Source organism: Pinus tabuliformis, chromosome Q, assembly GCF_031772625.1.
Source record: "Pinus tabuliformis cultivar Carrire ecotype Pingquan chromosome Q, CPIR1, whole genome shotgun sequence".
Taxonomy (NCBI): domain Eukaryota; kingdom Viridiplantae; phylum Streptophyta; class Pinopsida; order Pinales; family Pinaceae; genus Pinus; species Pinus tabuliformis.
Genome location: NC_142296.1, coordinates 904,403,057 through 904,421,942, shown reverse-complemented (window position 1 = coordinate 904,421,942; position 18,886 = coordinate 904,403,057). Strand labels below are relative to the sequence as shown.

Below are 18,886 nucleotides of genomic sequence, written 5' to 3'. Positions count from 1 at the left end.
CACTGAGTGAGGAGAGCTTAGTGAGGTATCATGTAGCGGAGGAAGATTGTTACTGCAGAGGTTGGTTGCAGCTCACAAAATATCATGAGGGTAGTTCCACTGAGAAGTGGGCACATTTGCTAAGGACAAGGAGAAGCATATGACCAGGAGGTCATAACTTTTTGTGCCTCAGGAGTCTAATGCAGGAGCATATAACCCCCCCTTAATAAAAAGAGGAATCGAAAGTGGAGAATGAGGGGATGTGGACCATCGGAGCAAAACCAGGGAATTTCTGTTAAAACAGAGCTTAAATGATGGAAGTGATAAGAGATAAATTAAATGTAATCTGACATGTATGCAATTAGTTGAGAGTTTTGAGGAAGGGATATGATCAGATGCTTCATAGTGATCCGATCCATTGTTCCTTATATATATTATGAGCCTACGTGTTCAATGAGAGACAGAGAGGAATATAGAGTGATAGATAGAAACTATAAAACCGAGAGTATTCAAATGTAGTCGAGGGAGAACCTGTTCTAAGGCTGAAATGCCTTAGCTGTAATCGTACTGTGTATAGTGAATATATGTGTGCGTTGTGTGGATATCTATATGTCTAAGTAATGTCTATTTATCGTTTATATGATAGATTTAAATGTTCAGTGTTGCATTGTTGATCGACCATCGATCACTTAAGGATCAATGGCGATCCAATATTAAGCGAATTACATATGAAGTGATATCGTGCATAAATAGAGTATGGTAGATATATGTGCTAAAACACAGAAATCCATTAATGGAACAAGAAATGAAGAAGGGATTCACAAGAATCATTAGATCTGGGAGATAAACAGGTGGATCAAATCAGAACCAGAATGTCTCATCGCAATCATCCAAAGGGAGGAATGAACCTTGGCCAAAAGAAAGAGCGATATGCGATTTCGTAGCCGGACTTGAAACCTTATAAAATGTAACCAATAATCTTATATGGTCCGTAAGGCATATTGGATTGGCGCATTCAAGTGGAAGAGGTCTGGCTGGAGGAAGTGTCGATTTCGAATGGCTGATTAAGCGATATGGTGATATGCCGATAGCCGATGGATTGAAGGTTTCTTCAATTGGCAATCGGAGATCAGAGTGGTGCTGTTGAATGGTCTGAAGGAGCAGACCCAACGATTTATAGTGGAGTTTTTAATTATTTTTAGATCCGACTATTGTGTTACGGCGGGGTTTTTCCTTTGTATTTCCTTTATTCCCATGTATTTCCAATATATGTGTTGCTCAGGTTTTTGAGGCTTAAACACATATTTAAAAGCTTCCAATAGTTGTATGGTTCACGGGTTTAAAGGCTTATGGCCTAAGTGAATGAATAAATGCTTCCGATAAGGTTTTTGGGCCCATAACCCACAGCCCTCAGGATCGATATTATAAAGAAAAGGGGTTTTTTCTTTACCCCGAAATCTCTTTTCATCAAATGGTATCAGCGCAGGGAAAGGATTTCCTGTGAGAAGGAAGAATAGTACAAGCAGAAGTAGACGAGGTATAGTTGATAAAGATGGAGAGTTATGATCTTGCTATCGTGCAGATAGCGACAGTGAAAGGTGAGAAGATTTGTAGCAACCTAGAGCAAGGAGTGCTCAATTGGTTCTAGAGAAGAGAATTAGAAGGATGCCAAAAGACTGAGTGAGGAGAGCTTGGTGAGGCATCATGTAGCAAAGGAAGACTGTTACTACAGAGGTTGGTTGCAACTCACAGAAGATCATGAAGGCAGTTCCACTGAGTAGTGGGTAGAATTGCTAAGGACAAGGAGAAGCATATGACCAGGAGGTCATTAATTTTTGTGCCTCTGGAGTCAAATGCAGAAGCATCTAAACCCCCCCTTAATCAAAAGTGGAATCCAAAGCGAAGAATGAGAGGACGTGGACCATCAGAGCAAAACCAGGGAATTTATGTTAAAACAGAGCTTAAATGATGGAAGTGATAAGACATAAATTAAATGTAATCTGCCATGTATGTGATTAGTTGAGAGTTTTTTGGAAAGGATATGATCGGATCCTTCACAGCGATCTGATTCAATGTTCCTTATATATATTATGAGCCTAAGTGTTCAATGAGAGATAGGGAGGAATATAGAGTGATAGATAGAAACTGTAAAACCGAGAGTATTAAAATGTAGTCAAGGGAGAACCTGTTCTAAGGCTTAAATGCCTTAGCTGTAATCGTACTGTGTATAGTGAATATATGTGTGCATTGTGTGGATATCTATATGTCTGAGTAATGTCTAATTATCATTTATATGATAGAGTTAAATGTTCAGTGTTGCATTGTTGATCGACCATCGATCACTTAAGGATCGATGGCGATCCAATGTTAAGCGAATTACGTATGGAGTGATATCGTGCATAAATAGAGTATGGCAGATATCTGTGTTAAAACACAAAAATCCCTTAATGAAACGAGAAATGAAGAAGTGATGAACAGGTACTGTTAGATCTGGGAGATCAATGGCCGGGATCAAAGAACCAGAATGTCGCATCACAATCAGCCAAAGGGAGGAATGAACCTTGGCCAAAAGAAAGAGCGATATGGGATTTGGTAGCCAGACCCGAAACCTTATCAAACATAACCGTTAATCTTATCGGGTCTGTAAGGCATATCAGATCGGTGCATTTAAGTGGAAGACGTCTGGCTAGAGGAAGTGTTGATTGCTGATGGCCCGATACTTTGACGGTTGATTAAGCGATATGGTGATACGTCAATAGTCGATGGATCAGAGGTTTCTCTGATAGGAGATCGGAGATTGGAGTGGCACTACAGAATGGTTTGAAGGAGTGGACCCAATGATTTATAGTGGGGTTTTTAATTATTTTGAGATCCAGCTATTGTGTTCTAGTGGGGTTTTTCCTTTGTATTTCCATTGTTCCCGTGTATTTCCGATATATGTGTTTCCAGGGTTTTCGAGGCTTAAACGCATATTTAAAATCTTCCGATAGTTGTATGGTCCGTGGGTTTAAAGGCTTATGGCCTAAGCGAATGAATAAATTCTTCCGATAAGGTTTGTGGACCCATAACCCACAGGCCTAAGGATCGATATTATAAAGAAAAGGGGTTTTGGCCTTACCCCAAAATCACTTTTCATCAGCAACACTACTGCAGTAATAAAGAAAACAACATGTAATGCTAAATCAAACCATATCGTAATTAACCATTTAAACAACTATGCTAAGATTAATTTCTAAATCAACGCTATCCTAATGCTTCTATCTAAGTTACAGAAGTAAAGAGAATCAAACCATACTAATCTGTCAGCAAGGAAACTAAAATAAATCTGTTTTCACTTTTTTGTTTTTTTGGTGTTTGGGATGATCAGAAAATGTTGGAGTCTGATTGAATAACCAAATCAAAGCTCAAGAGTGGCAATGTTTAAATAATATGCAGAACAAAGTTCAGGAAGGAGTCAAGTAGAAGAGAAATCAAAGATCGAAATTAGCTAAAGGGAGACATAATGAAGCAACAGTGCATAGGAACCGTTGGATCGGGTAGATCAATGATAGGACTAAAGAAAGATGAGCGACGAAGATCTTATAGTAGGATATTAAGTGAATAGATGAATGGGTTGATCAATGAATAGGATTAACGGAAGATTAGTGGCGGAGATCTTATCACAGAGATTAAGTGAATAGATGGATGGATTGATCAACGAACAAGATTAACGGAAGACGAGCGGCGAAGATCTTATCATAGAGATTAAGTGAATAGATTGATGGATCACATCAAGTCACGTGTCGGCAGAAGGGTGGAAAACGTACAGAATAATGGAGCGGTCTTCGTAGGTGGTAGGCAGTTTCTCCCGTGCCCTCAAAGTTGTAAGTGGAATTCCTAAATTTTAGGCAATTAGCCTAAGTGGGTGACACGTAGCATGGGAAAACCACTTTTCTCGTGTGCTCTCAGTCGGATATCGGTTGTGCAAGAATTCATGCGAGATTGCACGATAGTCATTGGATCATGTAGGATTGATCAACGATGGATATCGGCCAATCTAGTTAGCGAGTGGGTGACATGATAGCCATTGGATCAAGCAAAACAAATCAATGGTGGAGATTTGGAACTCCTAAAGTCAAACTTTGAAATGAATATGCGACATGTGGTTGACAGAAATTGGTCAGGGTTGTTGTGGATCAGACGGTAAGGAAATCTATGGGTATAATCTGATTAAGACGTAATTTATTAGCTTCTACATATATTATGCAGGAAGAAAGTGCTGAAGCAAATGAGAATATGAGTGAGATCTTATTACAGAAAGAGAGTGATGGAAAAAGATAACGATGAAATGGGGGTTGCTGAAGGGTCTCTTCCTGAAGTCATGGTCCCAGAGGTAGGAGGTGAGGCTGAGACACCTACTGACAACCTTATGGTGATCTTTTTCTCCTTCCTAACCTGCTAATTGAAAGAAGGAAGAAATGGAAGCAAACTAAAACAAAACCAATCTAAACTCCACTTTTGTAATGGAAATGCAACTACTTAAGAAAATGAACGATTAAACCATGAATCTATGCTAGCATACATGTACAATAAAGAGGAGCCTTGGCTGCTAGGGTTGGGCCCTAACCCAAGAGCTTCAGCCCTCTGAGTTAACTCAACGCTGGCTCACCCCAAAACTCATTCTTATTATCAAAATAATGGATTACATCAAAAACTATCACAAGTCTTGAGCTCGAAAATAGAGTAAAGTTTTACAATAAAAAATATGAATCCCACTGAGGTCCCAGGCCTCTCTACTTATACATCTGAAGTCTCCAATGCCTTCCTTAAAATTAGGTAGGCTCGCTCCCAAACTCAAGATAAACAGGTGCTTTGACTTTGTTGGGCGTTTTAATCGATAATTAATCCTCCTAATATTTAATTGTCAACCCGAGCTCGTAAACACAAGTTGTATTGCGCTTTCTACATTCAGTTCCTAGTCAGAGTTTTAATATTTCCTGTATAATGATCCGCTGGGTAATAAATATACTAATTCTTGCAAACTTAAAAGAAATCAAACATCTAGCTAACACAAGCAGAATCAACAATCAAATTTGATTTAAAGACTTTCAAACTTCTATGAACTACAATATTTTGAATTTGAGCCAAAATGTAGACTTTAACGGATAACTTGACCTTTTTTACCACAGATCCCAGGTTATGATAATGAATACTCAACTAAACAGATTACATACAAACTCAATCAATCAAAACACTTGAGTTTGAATTCTTACAATCCACACCAGAAGCTTTACTACTTGCAGTGACAATCCAAGCTGTACTGAAAACTCATTAACTAATTTGTCAACACCGAAGATCTTAAGGTTAAGTACTAAACTGGACACTATGTTTTCTATTTTAACTTACTAAATTGACTTGTATTCTTAATCAAACTTTGTACAGTTCCTTAATTGATTATGACAATGAGAATCAATCAATGAATAACTCTTAGAAATTGTACTCTAAATTACCCTACAGTCGCATCAACTTGTAAACCGAAATAACCCTATTTGAAAGCTTAATGAATTAATACTCTGTTTTTGAAATCCACTCAGGCATCTAAGCTATGGAAAACATAACCAATCATTCAACAAAACAGTGAAATCAACAATCCGAATGAGACAAATGAAATTGCTTTAACAACTAGCACTAGATCAATATTTTGCGTTCTGAAATTAATCACACAGTCTACTTAGCAATCAAGAAATCTATCTAACAAAGGAAATTAATTGAAGCTATAACAAATCACTCCAATCAATACTCTGAAAGCAGTGCTCCTGTTGTGTATACATTCATGCAGAAATCCTAACATCAAAGAATCGATTTTCATTAAACCAAACTCATGCCAATCGCATCATTCAAATGATTAACTTTGAACAAGTAATTTCTATGTCGCACACACCTATAGGAAAAATCCAAAAGAGAGTCAATCGATTCAATCACTAGAGGAAACAAGATAAAATGATGTTGAAATTGACTGATCCCATTTAAATTAACTCAGACTCCATTCATCTCTGATCTCTGAATAGTTATCCGATTTAAGTATTTGAAAGTAGCTGTGCATCAATAAATAACTTAACTCTTCATAAGCATTAGCTGATAATGTAATATGATAAACTTCATGTACACTTATGACAATCATAGTCTAATACGATGTGCAAGGTTTATGAACATAGTAGGCCTCTATATGAAAATAAATAACGATGATCACTAGAGATTTAGATTTGGATTGTTAAAGTAAATGGTTTTTAAAACATCATAACATCATCGCAATGCAATCAATTGAAACTTAGAAATTATTCATGCAGCATGTAAAATAATATGAAATCGCAGATAATTGAAGAAATATCTATCACACAGAGGTACTTCTATGGAATGTTACAAAGCTTAAACCTAGTTGGGTGGGCCCGGCCACACCTGGGAGCTGGTTAATTTATAGAAAGTGAAAGATGTTGATCGCAATTAGCGCATCAATCACAGCGAAACCATCGAAAAATTAACTGAACTTAATGTATGACCATTGGAAAAATATTTGATTCAAAAATAATAATTCAAGAGATACACAGTAAGAATCTTTAACTTCAGTTTGGTGCCTCATTTCCTATGCTTGTTGCTCTGCTTTTATACATGTTGTAGATTAATTACATTCCAAATGAAATGGGACAACAAAAAAATTCATGCCATGTTTGACTTCTCTAGATGGCCTTCGAATAGCTAATGGTTGATGTTGATGTTGATCAATGCATGGATGGAGGACAAGAACTTATCAAACCGTAACTGTGGCATAAAAATAGGGAGATCCGAATTTGACTGTAAAGCACAAATCTGGCTATTCTAGATAAATTGGCCTTAGAGAACTCTGCTGGCCCGTGAAGGAACTTGGCGATGGAACCCTGTGAAAATGAGCTTAGCGAAACGTCACTAGTAAATCATGGCATAATCATATTTAATCATCTAAAATCTAATAAAACCAATGATAATCAACCATGAGGCATACGATGTGATTTGGCGATAAATGATGGAATTAGGGTACGGAACAGGTTAAATACCTAGGGTATTAGGTTATTAGTGTTGATATTGCATGATGAAATCATGGGAATTTTCGAGGCCCATCATCCCCCCATGCCTGAGATTTTACATGTCCTCATGCAAACAAATATTTTGCTCATATATAGGTTCTTGTGGGACAACATTAATTGGATATTTGCAGGTGTTGGTTCTTGTAGAGTAGCACTTACTTAAATGCTTGGAGGTGTTGGTTCTTGTGGTGCAACACTCTTCATACTTAATAGGTCACACTAATTTATTGAGCAATACAAATTGAGGACAAGAAAGGGATGAGTGAAGGAGAGATGAGTGATGGAGATGGTGAATGGGTGATTGATACTCTGTCTTCATAAGACCAATGTCTATAGGCGGTTTCCTTTATCATTTTATAACAGTAATGACTTCATCCTAATGTTTTTCATCATGGAAGGAGAAGACATCATAGAGGCTTCTTTATCAATGCACCATACAGTTTTTTCTTTTAACATGGTCTTGTAATCAGAGTATATGCACAGTGAATGGAAGGATAATAAAAGGATGATGGTTTATGAAATATGAAATGCATGGAATGAGAAGTGGTGAATCATTAATTTTCTTTAACCTTCCAATGAATTAGAGAATCATAAGCTAAATTTACCTCAAGTTTTACCTTTATCATTGGTGTGTCTTGTGCTACAAGATGAAGTGGAAGACGAACTGGAACACAGCTGAAGGCTGGAGTTGGAATGATTGCTGCTAATGTGTATATGGATCTATTGAAGAAGGCTGAACTGGAGATAATAAAGGAGGCTGAAAAATGAAGGTCCCCTTCTCCCCCCATGCCTGAGGAGTTGTATGTCCCCAAACAAAGAAGGAATATGACTGTTGCAATTGATGATCAAGCTGCTATATGGAAACCTTTATTCAAACAATATGACTACTACAAGAAAAGAAAATGTTGCTACAAATGTCCATACTACTGCAAATCTATACTGAGATAACAAAACCATATAGTCTTTAACTGCTACACACCATGTGCAATCCTACTTATGTGAATAAATGGTGTCAATGTCGAACATAAGAAAGAATCATTGGATTACCGACCATTGAAGAAGTTGTTAACCAATGTGAGATATCCCACCTGTAATGTCAATGGGAATCAAGGCACTAAGTACATTCTACTAGCCATGAATAGATTTCTCGAAGTCGAATGGACTACAGAATTCATTCACCAAGAAACATTAATGTATTCACTTGGTAGATGACAAGGATACCTTCCATTAAGGCATGTGGGCTCCTAAGTACCTTATCTAACCCTAGCCTTGGTCCCAGATAATTTTTTGATGTCGATGGGACAAAGCTTGTTGGCAGGTGGGTCTTAAGGGATCCCACATCAACAAACACGATTTAAGACATAATTATTTGAAATATACATTATTTGAATAACTCATACAAATTTACAAACATTATTGGGAACTTTTCTCGCTAGTTACCTAGTTTTCAAGCAAAGTCCCTGCCCAGTTGCACCAGACAAGCTGGTTTTCAAAATAAGACTTATTTTCTCTTTACTATTTTCATTTATTTATTTACAATACAAACTTTCCTATTATGCTAAAGAAAGGGAGAAAACTCCTTCAAGTGAAGGAGTACTTCCAATGAAGCCATGTGCAGTGTAGGTACAAATAGATATTCATGGTCAGATTTAACATATAAACTTGGAAGTGTACATGAGCATGAAAAACCAAAAAATGTACTTGATATGACAAAAAGAGTTTTAGAAGAGGAGAATACTGCCTCGCATGAGTCATTGTTCGGAACTAATATTTGATGTAATCATGGTATTCTTGGTCCATTTCTTGATTTGGCCCATAATGATCATCCTCTTCTTCCATGTCATGTTGATTGTTCTCTGTAGGGTGAGTAGTCTCTTGATTACATTCCATATCTACTAATAGACATGTTAAGAACTCCTCGATTTCAGGTTCTACTAGATGTTCTCCATTGTTTAAAGTGCATGATTCATTTGTTTCCTTAGATGACTGGTCATGGAAATCAAAAGAGACCTCCAAATCCTTTTGTGGTGGTGGAGAAATGGACAATTTCTTGACTATTGTCAAGAAGTTCTCTTCCTGAGAGGTAGAGTTCAAGATCCCAGCAGCTGCTAGAGATTGTGAGAGGTCCTTCATATTTATCATCTTCAAGTCCATCTGGTTGATTGATAGTCCCTGTCTCCACACACATATTAGTAATAGGGGTTCTTACAGCACCCCAAAGAGATATAACGTTAAAACATTGGAATCTGAAGATGAATTTAAAAGTTATGTTGACTGAAATAAAACTCACCACACTTGAGAGCGAATCAGAATATTATTTAATCTATTAAAAGCAAAACAATTCGGAAATTAAATATCTCACAAAGTGTTTTAGACTATTCTAAGGCCTATGATGCTTAGCTATGGTTCCTGTAGATTTGTCTTACTAAGTCTGTCGTATTTACAAACTTTTGCGAATTACATGAAATGTGGAAATGAAATTAAATTGCTTCTACTTCTACGCATAAAGATAAAGGAAATAGAAACTCAAGAACAAGCAGTAATTGGTCATACTTTGGAGCAACCCAAACAAAAGTGGATGTGTGGCTCTTCACTCACGTCTTACCATACTCTCTCCTCCCTCAGATAGTCCTACAAGATCCTGAAAATCTGATAATAATGGTTACCTAAATAAGAGATGACAACTTCTCCGACAACAGTGCTGAAATGTTGGGAGTTTTAATCGATAATTAATCCTCCTAATATTTAATTATCAATCTGGGGTCATAAACATGAGTTATATTGCACTTTCTACATTCAGTTCTTAGTCAAAGTTTTAACATTTCCTGTATAATGATCAGCTGGGTAATAAATCTAGTAATGCTTTAAAACTTAAAAGAAATCAAACATCTAGCTAACACAAGCAGACTCAAAAATCAAATTTGATTTAAAAACTTTCAAACTTCTATGAACTACCCTATTTCGAATTTGAGCCGAAATATGGACTTTAACAAATAACTTGACCTTTTTTACCACAGATCCCAGGTTATGATAATGAATACTTAAATAAACATAATGTATAAAAACTCAATCAATCAAAACACTTCAGTTTGAATTCTTACAATCCACACCAGAAGATTTACTACTTGCAATGACAAGCCAAACTGTACTGAAAACTCATTAAATAATTTGTCAACATCAAAGATCTTAAGGTTAAGTACTAAATTGGACACTTTTTTTCTCTTTTAACTTACCAACTTGACTTGTATTCTTAATCAAAATGCATACAGGTCCTTAATTGATTATGGCAATGAGAACACTTCAAGCACTATCTTACTCAAACATGGCAATCAATGAATAACTCTTAGAAACTGTACTCTAAATTACCCTACAGTCGCATCAACCTTCAAACTTAAAATAACCCTATTCGAAATCTTAACGAATTAATACTCTATTTTTGAAATCCACTTAGGCATCTAAGCTATGAAAAACATAACCAAGCATTCAAACAAAATAGAGAAATCAACAATTTGAATGAGACAAATGAAATTGCTTTAACAACTAGCACTAGATCAATCTTTTGTGTTCTAAAATTAATCACACAATCTACTTAGGAATCAAGAAATCTATCTAACAAAGGAAATTAACTGAAGCTATGACAAATTACTCCAATCAATACTCAGAAAGCAGTGCTCCTATTGTATATACATTCATGCAAAATCCTAACATCAAACCAATCGATTTGCATTAAACCAAACTCATGCCAATCAGATCATTCAAATGATTAACTTAAAACAAGTAATTCCTATGTCGCACACACCTACAGGAACAATCCAACAGAGAGTCAATCGATTCAATCACTAGAGGAAACAAGAGAAAACGATGTTGAAATTGACTGATCCCATTTAAATTAACTTAGACTCCACTCATCTCTGATCTCTGAATACGTTATCTGATTTAAGTATTTGAAAGTAGCTGTGCATTATCAATAAATAACTTAACTCTTCATAAGCATTAGGTGATAATGTAATTTGATAAAGTTCATGTACACTTATGACAATCATAGTCCAATACGATGTGCAAGGTTTATGAACAAAGTAGGTCCCTATCCATAAAGCAATAGCGATGGTCACTAGAGATTTAAATTGGATTTCTAAAGTGGATGGTTTTTAAAACATCATAACATCATCACAATGCAATTATTTGAAACTCAGAAATTCTTCATGCAGCATGTAAATTAATAAGAAATCACATATAATTGAAGAAATATCTATCACACAGAGGTACTTCTACGCAATGTTACAAAGCTTAAACGCAGATGGGTGGGCCCAACCACACCTGGGAGTTGGTTAACTTACAGCAAGTGAAAGATGTTGATCACAATTAACTCGTCATTCACAGAGAAACCATCAAATAGTTAACTCGAACTCAATGCATGACCATTGGAAACATATTTGATTCAAAAATAATAATTCAAGAGATACACAATTAACAGTCTTTAACTTTGATTTGCTGCCTCCCTTCTTATGCTTGCCGCTCTGCTTTTATACATGTTGTAGATTAATTACATTCCAAATGAAATGGGACAACAAACAAATTCATGTCGTGTATGACTTCTCTAGATGGCCTTCAAATAGCTAATGGTTTATTTTAATGTTGATCAATGCATGGATGGAGGAAAATAACTTATCAAACCGTAACTGTGGCATAAAAATAGGAAAATCCGAATTTGACTATTAAGCACAAATCTGGCTATTTTTATATAAATTGGCCTCAGAGAACTCAGCATATCTTCTAAACCGTAAGGAAATTTAGAAAAATATTTTAGGGTTAGTAAATTGGCTATAGTGGGGACCAAAACCCATGTGCCAGATTTTCTTCGTTTGCCTTCACCCGCACGAAAATCAAGGTGGAATTTTGCAGTCTGAACATTATTATAGATTTGGGCAAATTTGTGAATTTCCTTCTAGAGACCCACAGAAGTGACTTGGGTACAATCCAGGTTATAGAAACGTATTACAACATTAGTTTTTACAATAACCTCTCTCAATTTCTCCGGAAGCATGCCAAAAGTATCAAAAGCCCCAAATTGGCCATTTTGTACTTTACTGGCCCGTGAAGAAACTTGGTGATGGAACCCTGTGAAAATGAGCTTAGCGAAACCGTCATTAGTAAATCATGGCATAATCATCTTTAATCATATAAAATCTAATAAAACCAATGATAATCAACCACGAGGCATAGGATGTGATTTGGCGATAAATGATATAATTAGGGTACGGAACGGGTTAAAGACCTAGGGTTTTAGGGTATGAATGGTGATATTGGATGATGAAAACATGGGCATTTTCGAGGCCCATCAGACTTTCACTTGCTCGGTTGCCTTCTAGTCCTCATGATTTGGTTGTTTGCACTCCGAGCTGATGGAGGAATATTCGAAGGGGGGGTAGTAAATGAGGAGGATTTACCTCCTATAATTCCTCTCCCTTGTCCCATTCGAGTTTTGACCAAGGTCTTTGCCAAAATTCCTTGTTTTTATCCTTTAATCCTGCATTAAATGCACATTAGACCACAAAGCAAAATATCCAACTCTAACTCATCTCATAAACAAAATATAATCAAAAGTATGCAATAATTTGTGAGAATAGTTGGTTTGACTAAGCTAGGAGGTGAATTAAGGCCCATATAGTTATCCAATTATGAGGCTCATTAGTCACTCTAACCGTTAGCTAGCAAGAGATGTCCTTGCTGATTTTGAAGCTTTCCTCCCAAAGTTTGTGAAAGTATTCCCATGATACTAAAAAAGGGTGTTGCAAGAAATGAAGGCTAGGAATATTGTGAAGGAAGCATAGGAGGCTAATTGGATGAAGAAACATGCCTTCAATAAATTGAATAGGATGAGAAAAATTGCTTCAAATCAACATAAAAAAATGACAGGGCTTAGAAGATACATTTTCATGTACTTCAACTCATTTTTTGTTTATTTTAATTTCAATCGTATAACATGTATATCATCATCAAATATTCCCCACCATATAAAATCCTTGACTCTTTCAAATGATTTGACAATATCATCAAATATTAAGTTGTATAAATGTTGAGTGTGATGGCTTGGTGATGGTGCTAACATTTCTATCTAGTTTTCAACAAAGTGAACAAAAAGTGGTGGCACAAAGACCTACAAAAATATATAATGTAGTGAAGCACCATGGTTTTCTAATATGAGAGTGAGAGTCTTGCATATAGAGATGTTGCACCACATAAGAATGATTGGAAAGAATTGGTTGAGGAAAACAAGCCAGGGCCACCACTGAAGACCCAATCAGTTAGGTGTATGAATTGTGGAACCCGCTTTTGTCATCAAGTTAAAGTCCAGACATAATTTATTTGCCCCTAATTATTTATTATAATAGAAAGTGTAACATAATGTAGTTATACAATTCAAAATTCATATGTTATAACTTATAGTCATTATATGAGTGTGTGCCTTCTTATATATTGCAAAGCTTCTTAATTACATTCCTTGTTCATGTATATTTTTTGTTTTTCTAGATTGTATACTTGTTTTTATTTTGAACGTATGAAATCTTTCCCTCCATGCAGGATAACAACGGATGTCTTGGGAACAAAATACCTAAGTGGACTGAATTATTGCACTAAGGGCGTTGACAAGAAGCATTCAACCGACTGTTGGAAACAAATAATTTTCTAAAATTCACTAGATGTGTATGCCTTTCCCTTTGTGAAGGTTTGTGTGCTAGGAATAGATGAAAATCTAATATCTATTAAAAGTGTTCAATGTGCCATCATTGATAAAATCTTTCAAAGAAGGTCATCAAAGTGGCTCCAGACACGCTCAAAATTCAGTAATGGCTATGGAAAAGCTCAAAAATCAAAGTCCTCAAATTGAAGTGAAACCAGGACCAGATCATAGTGCACATCATCCTAATTCCAACAGTGAAAGTGACACTCAAATCCGAGTTTTTATTCTCAAGATATTTGCGGTCAAATTTATGGCCAAACTGGGCCTAGTGGTAGCCACTAACGAGGCAACAATTGGGAAATTGTTTAGCAGCTGGTTTCTGGTCACCGGAATGGGAGAATTTATTGCCTTGTTAATTTTTCCAATGACCCGCAAAAACCGATTGAATTGGTTTGGCTAATATGGGTGGGATGGAGGGCCGCCACCCCCAGCCACTATATATATATATATATATATATATATATATATATATATATATATATATATATATATATATATATATATATATATGAGCGATAAACTGGAGCCAATGAGACTTGAATCCACATCGGCTAGTGACCAGCTTGCCCCACACGGTAACCCCACAAAACTCCAAACATAAACTCCGCAACCATATTTAACCGCTGTAACACATCACACTTCACGCCAATCGGTTATGTTTAAACAAACCACCACCTAATCTAACCGCCAAAAAAAATTGTTTTAAAACAAAACAAAAAAATTGTGTTAAGTGGTGGGGCTAGGGTTTGACATTAGGACCTCTTCCTTCCTATTTTTGATGCCCACCAGTAGCCCAAGTGTGCCTTGTGTTGTGACATTTTCCCATCCCACACATATTTAAACCTTCTTTGCTCATTTAATTAGGAAAACCAAGTCAATGGAGCTGTGACCGAAGCGGGAGCAGAACAGTGCGCATGTGGAACTGGCCCAGGATGGGCATGATTACTGAGGCAAGTATATTCAATGGGGATATAACCTAGAATATTCCACAAAATATTATTTGATGCGTTGAGGAATCTAAAAGATTCCCTAGGGGGGTGATCTTTCATAGTGACGAAACATGTCAACTTTATATTCAAAAGAACTAGAATTTCGTAGGGAACACGATGGTGTGGTATGTTCCCTCATTTGAACAACAAAAATTCAGGCATCCAAAAGCAAGTAATCTTTTCAAAATCGTGTGGAATCTAAAATATTCCCTTGGAGGTTTATTTTTTACAGAGGTGAAATGATGCAAAATTTATAGTCATTTTTCACAGAATTTCACAGGGAGCACAATGGTGTGCTCAAAATATTGATCCAAGTAGTTCATTATTCAGTGATCTTCATAAAGAATATTTGAGGTAATCTTCAAGATTCCCGAGGGTCCATAATTTGATAGTGTTAGAAAGGGGCTAAGTTTATAGTCCTTTGACATGATTTTGTGCCACAAATTCAATGGTGCAGTCCATTTCATCAGTTAAGCTTTGCATTCTCGGGCCATCCCAAAAGTGGAGGTATATGATGAAGTTATGCCATGTCTTTCTTCTAATTTGTAGAGTTTATGTTTTGTTTCTCTAGATCCTTGATATCATTATGTTGACGGATACTTGTATGCCACTTCATGCGAGAATTTGTTACCTTGTCATGTTGAACGAGGGCCCATCTGAGTGAGCTTTCCTATAGGTAGAATGTCTCATGGAGAGACATGCCACTTTGGTTGAGGGAATTTATCCTTGTAATGAAAAATAATGTACTATGTACCCATCATCACCTTGCATCATTTAATGAAGTGGCCTCTCCACTTTTGACATCGGGCTCGGATACATAACCCACACTGGGTGAATTCCGTTATCAATGTGTTTGTGTGTGCTTTGATTTGATGGTCATTATTATGTCTCATCCTCTTTACAGTATGCACATGTGGTTTTTCATACTCTTTCATATGCAACTCTATTAATGTCATAGAAGTAAAATATATTGGTTAATTCAGGTAGCTGAAGAGATTCAGATCAAGTTTGGTATCAAGAGATCTTTTCGTTGATGTGAATTGCGAGTGTGAATGGAGAAAAATAGAGATCTCTACAAGGACCTCCTAAGGATGGCACACATGGTGGAAATAATGTCTGTAGATTATAAGGAGAATATGGAAAGGGAGGAATAGGAGAAATAAAGAGTGGAGGACAATGCTCCATCTACCCCCTCGAGTGAACATTCATCTTCTTCATCGTCTTCTCATCATTCAGATGAGGAGATTCTTCAGAGCCTTTAAGCAGAGAATGCTGAATTAAGGAGACTTCTATGAGAAGAAAAAGAGGAGAAGCATAGATTTCAAATTTAGTTACAAGCCATAGAAGAGGCCTTGGAAAAGTTGAAGTGCAATGAAGGCTTAGCAAAGTCATCATCACTTGTTTCAGAATTGAAAGCTGAGGTAAACTATGTTGATAATTCTTCAGTTTCATTTTTACATGACATTATTTTTGTTGGAAACATGGAGGTACCCATTTCAAGAACTGGCATGAGACTCCTTACCAAGATGGGGTATAAAGGGGGAGGACTTGGTTTTAATGGACAAGGAATGACTCAGTCATTAGATATTGTACAAAGACCTCGATTTCAAGGTTTGGGATACATTGAAGGAGAGTGCTCAAAGGTATCAAAATATTCCAAGACATTGTTGAATCCATTAGAGAAAGAGGATGATTGGAACTCATCACAACCCTCCCATGATAGTGCACATTGGAGAGGAAGAGCTAAGGCAAGCTCTCATCACCATGATTGCACCAGAGACAACCAAGAGAGTTATAAAAAGTCTCAGTATTCTAAAGTTCATTTTGATTACAAGCATATTGTTAATAATGAGCAGAAATCATGGCATAGAAAACCATGTAGCTTTTGTGGTTTTTGAGTGTTGGAAGAGAATGGAAATAAGAAAGAGGACAAGATGTTAAAGGCCTTTTCCACATCAGGGAAGGAAGAAGGTTAAGCAAGTCTAGAGGAAGAAGAATTTTTGCAATCACTGCAATAGAGGTGGACATCAAAGAGCCATGTGTTAGAGGCTCCATCCAAAGCAATGCTCAAGGACAAAGTGCCCATGCAGGAACCAGTTGAAAATGTTGTTCAACAAGAAAATCCACCACAGGGAGATGATGATCCATTCACTTTGATGAGTGAGAGGTGGTTTTATTAGATATGGTAGCTTGTCATGGTTGCATTTTATAAATCATGTGTTGTGAATACTTGTAAAAGTGATGATGTGTTTTCCATCGTTTGTTAAAGAAATGATGATGTTTTTGCCCTTTTTATTGATAGCTTGGGTATTGATTTCTATTCTGATGTAAAATTGACCAAAGAGTGTGTGTTATAAACTCTTGGCAAGTATGGGGATGCTTGGTTCATGATTGGTCATGTAATTGAGCATGTAGTTTGTAGAATATTGTACTAGAGTTTTTTAGAGGACACAGATGTTGGTTCATCACTTATGGCTCCGAAGAAAAAGGGTGAAGGAGAAGGAAGTGTGGCATGTCAGGACACTTGTGGTGCAGACAATTTAACACAACAATTGCAGATTATGTTCATGCTTTTGGAGGACCAAAACATCCTCAGTGGGGAGGAATGATCTAGGTGGCTCCACACATGCTGAGAATTCATAAGACTATGGAAAAGATAAAAAATCAAATTCCTCATAGTGAAGTGAAACTAGGACTAGATAATTGTGCTCATCATCCTAATTCCAACGGTGTGAATGAAACTCAAATCCACGTTCGTATGCTCAAGATATTCATGTTCAAAGTTTTGGCTAAACTGGGCCTAGTGGCAGCCACTAACGAGGCAACAATTTGGAAATTTTCAGACAATCAGATTCTGGCCACTAGGGGAGAATTTAACACCTTGTTAATTTTTTCGGTGACCCCCAAAATCTGGTCGAATTGGTTTGACTAATATGGGTGGGGTGGTGGGCCACCATCCCCAACCACTATAAATATATATATCATATAAGTATATATTAAAATGATTAGGTTGTTGGGACATTGACCAATAATTCGGGGATGATGAGACTTGAACCCGCGTCGACCAGTGATCGGCTCGCCCCACAGGACGACCCCAAATAACTCCAAATATTAACTCGAGAATAATATGTAACCACCGTAACACATCACACTCTGCTCCAACCAGTTACATTTAACAAACCACCACCTAATCTAACCGCTGGAAATTTTGTTTTAAAACAAAACAAAACAAATGGTTAAGGGGTGGGGTGGGAGTTCAACCTTAGCGCCTCCGCCCACCTATTTTTGAGGCCCACCAATGGCGCAAGTGGGTCTTTCCTTGTGACGTTTACCCATCCCACACAATTAAACTGTCTTTGCTCATTCGACTAGGAAAACCAAGCCAATGGAGTTGTGACTGAATGGGAGCAGAATAGTGCGCATGTGGAACTACACCCAGGTTTGGCACAATTACCAAGGAGGTTATATTCTAGGAGAATATTCCTTGGAATATTCCATAGAATATTCTCTAATGCAGTGAGGAATCTAAAATATTTCTTGGGAGTGATTTTTCATAGTGACAAAAACATGTCATCTGTATACTCAAAAGAACCAAAATTTCAAAGAGAACGTGATGGTGTGGTCTATTTCCTCATCTGAGTAACCAAAATTCAGGTGTCCAACAACAAGGAAAATTTGTAAAATCTTGTGGAATCTTCTACAGCTCTCGAACCTCTATGTTCAATATCTGCAGGTTTGGGTCTTCCTGCAGAGTCATCACCAATTCCATTGCCTGCTCAAATAAGGCCGAGTAGTCAGTGACTGTGGCATGAAAAGTGGTCATCCCTTCCTTGATGGTGGCTCCATCCTGCTCTCTGACCTCGGGTGTAGTCGTTGGCTGTAATTTGAGCTTTAGCTCTGTGATTTTCATATTGAGCTCGAATTGAACTCATCCAACTTCTTCCTTTGCCTTCCGCACTCCTGCAGCTAACTTCTGGATCTTGGCTTCCGGTTGTGCATCCTTTGGAGTGTGAAGTTCCAGCACTGTTCTACATGCCTCTACAACTTCTGACTCCACCCGAGAACTCTGTGCTTGCAGC

The 18,886-nt window shown here is 37.0% G+C and overlaps 1 pseudogene; it reads left to right on the top strand.

Moving 5' to 3' along the window:
- LOC149222386 (F-box protein SKIP31 pseudogene) overlaps nt 1-18,608 on the top strand; it is a 94,928-nt pseudogene extending 76,320 nt beyond the window's left edge.
- Nucleotides 18,609-18,886: the final 278 nt, after the last annotated feature.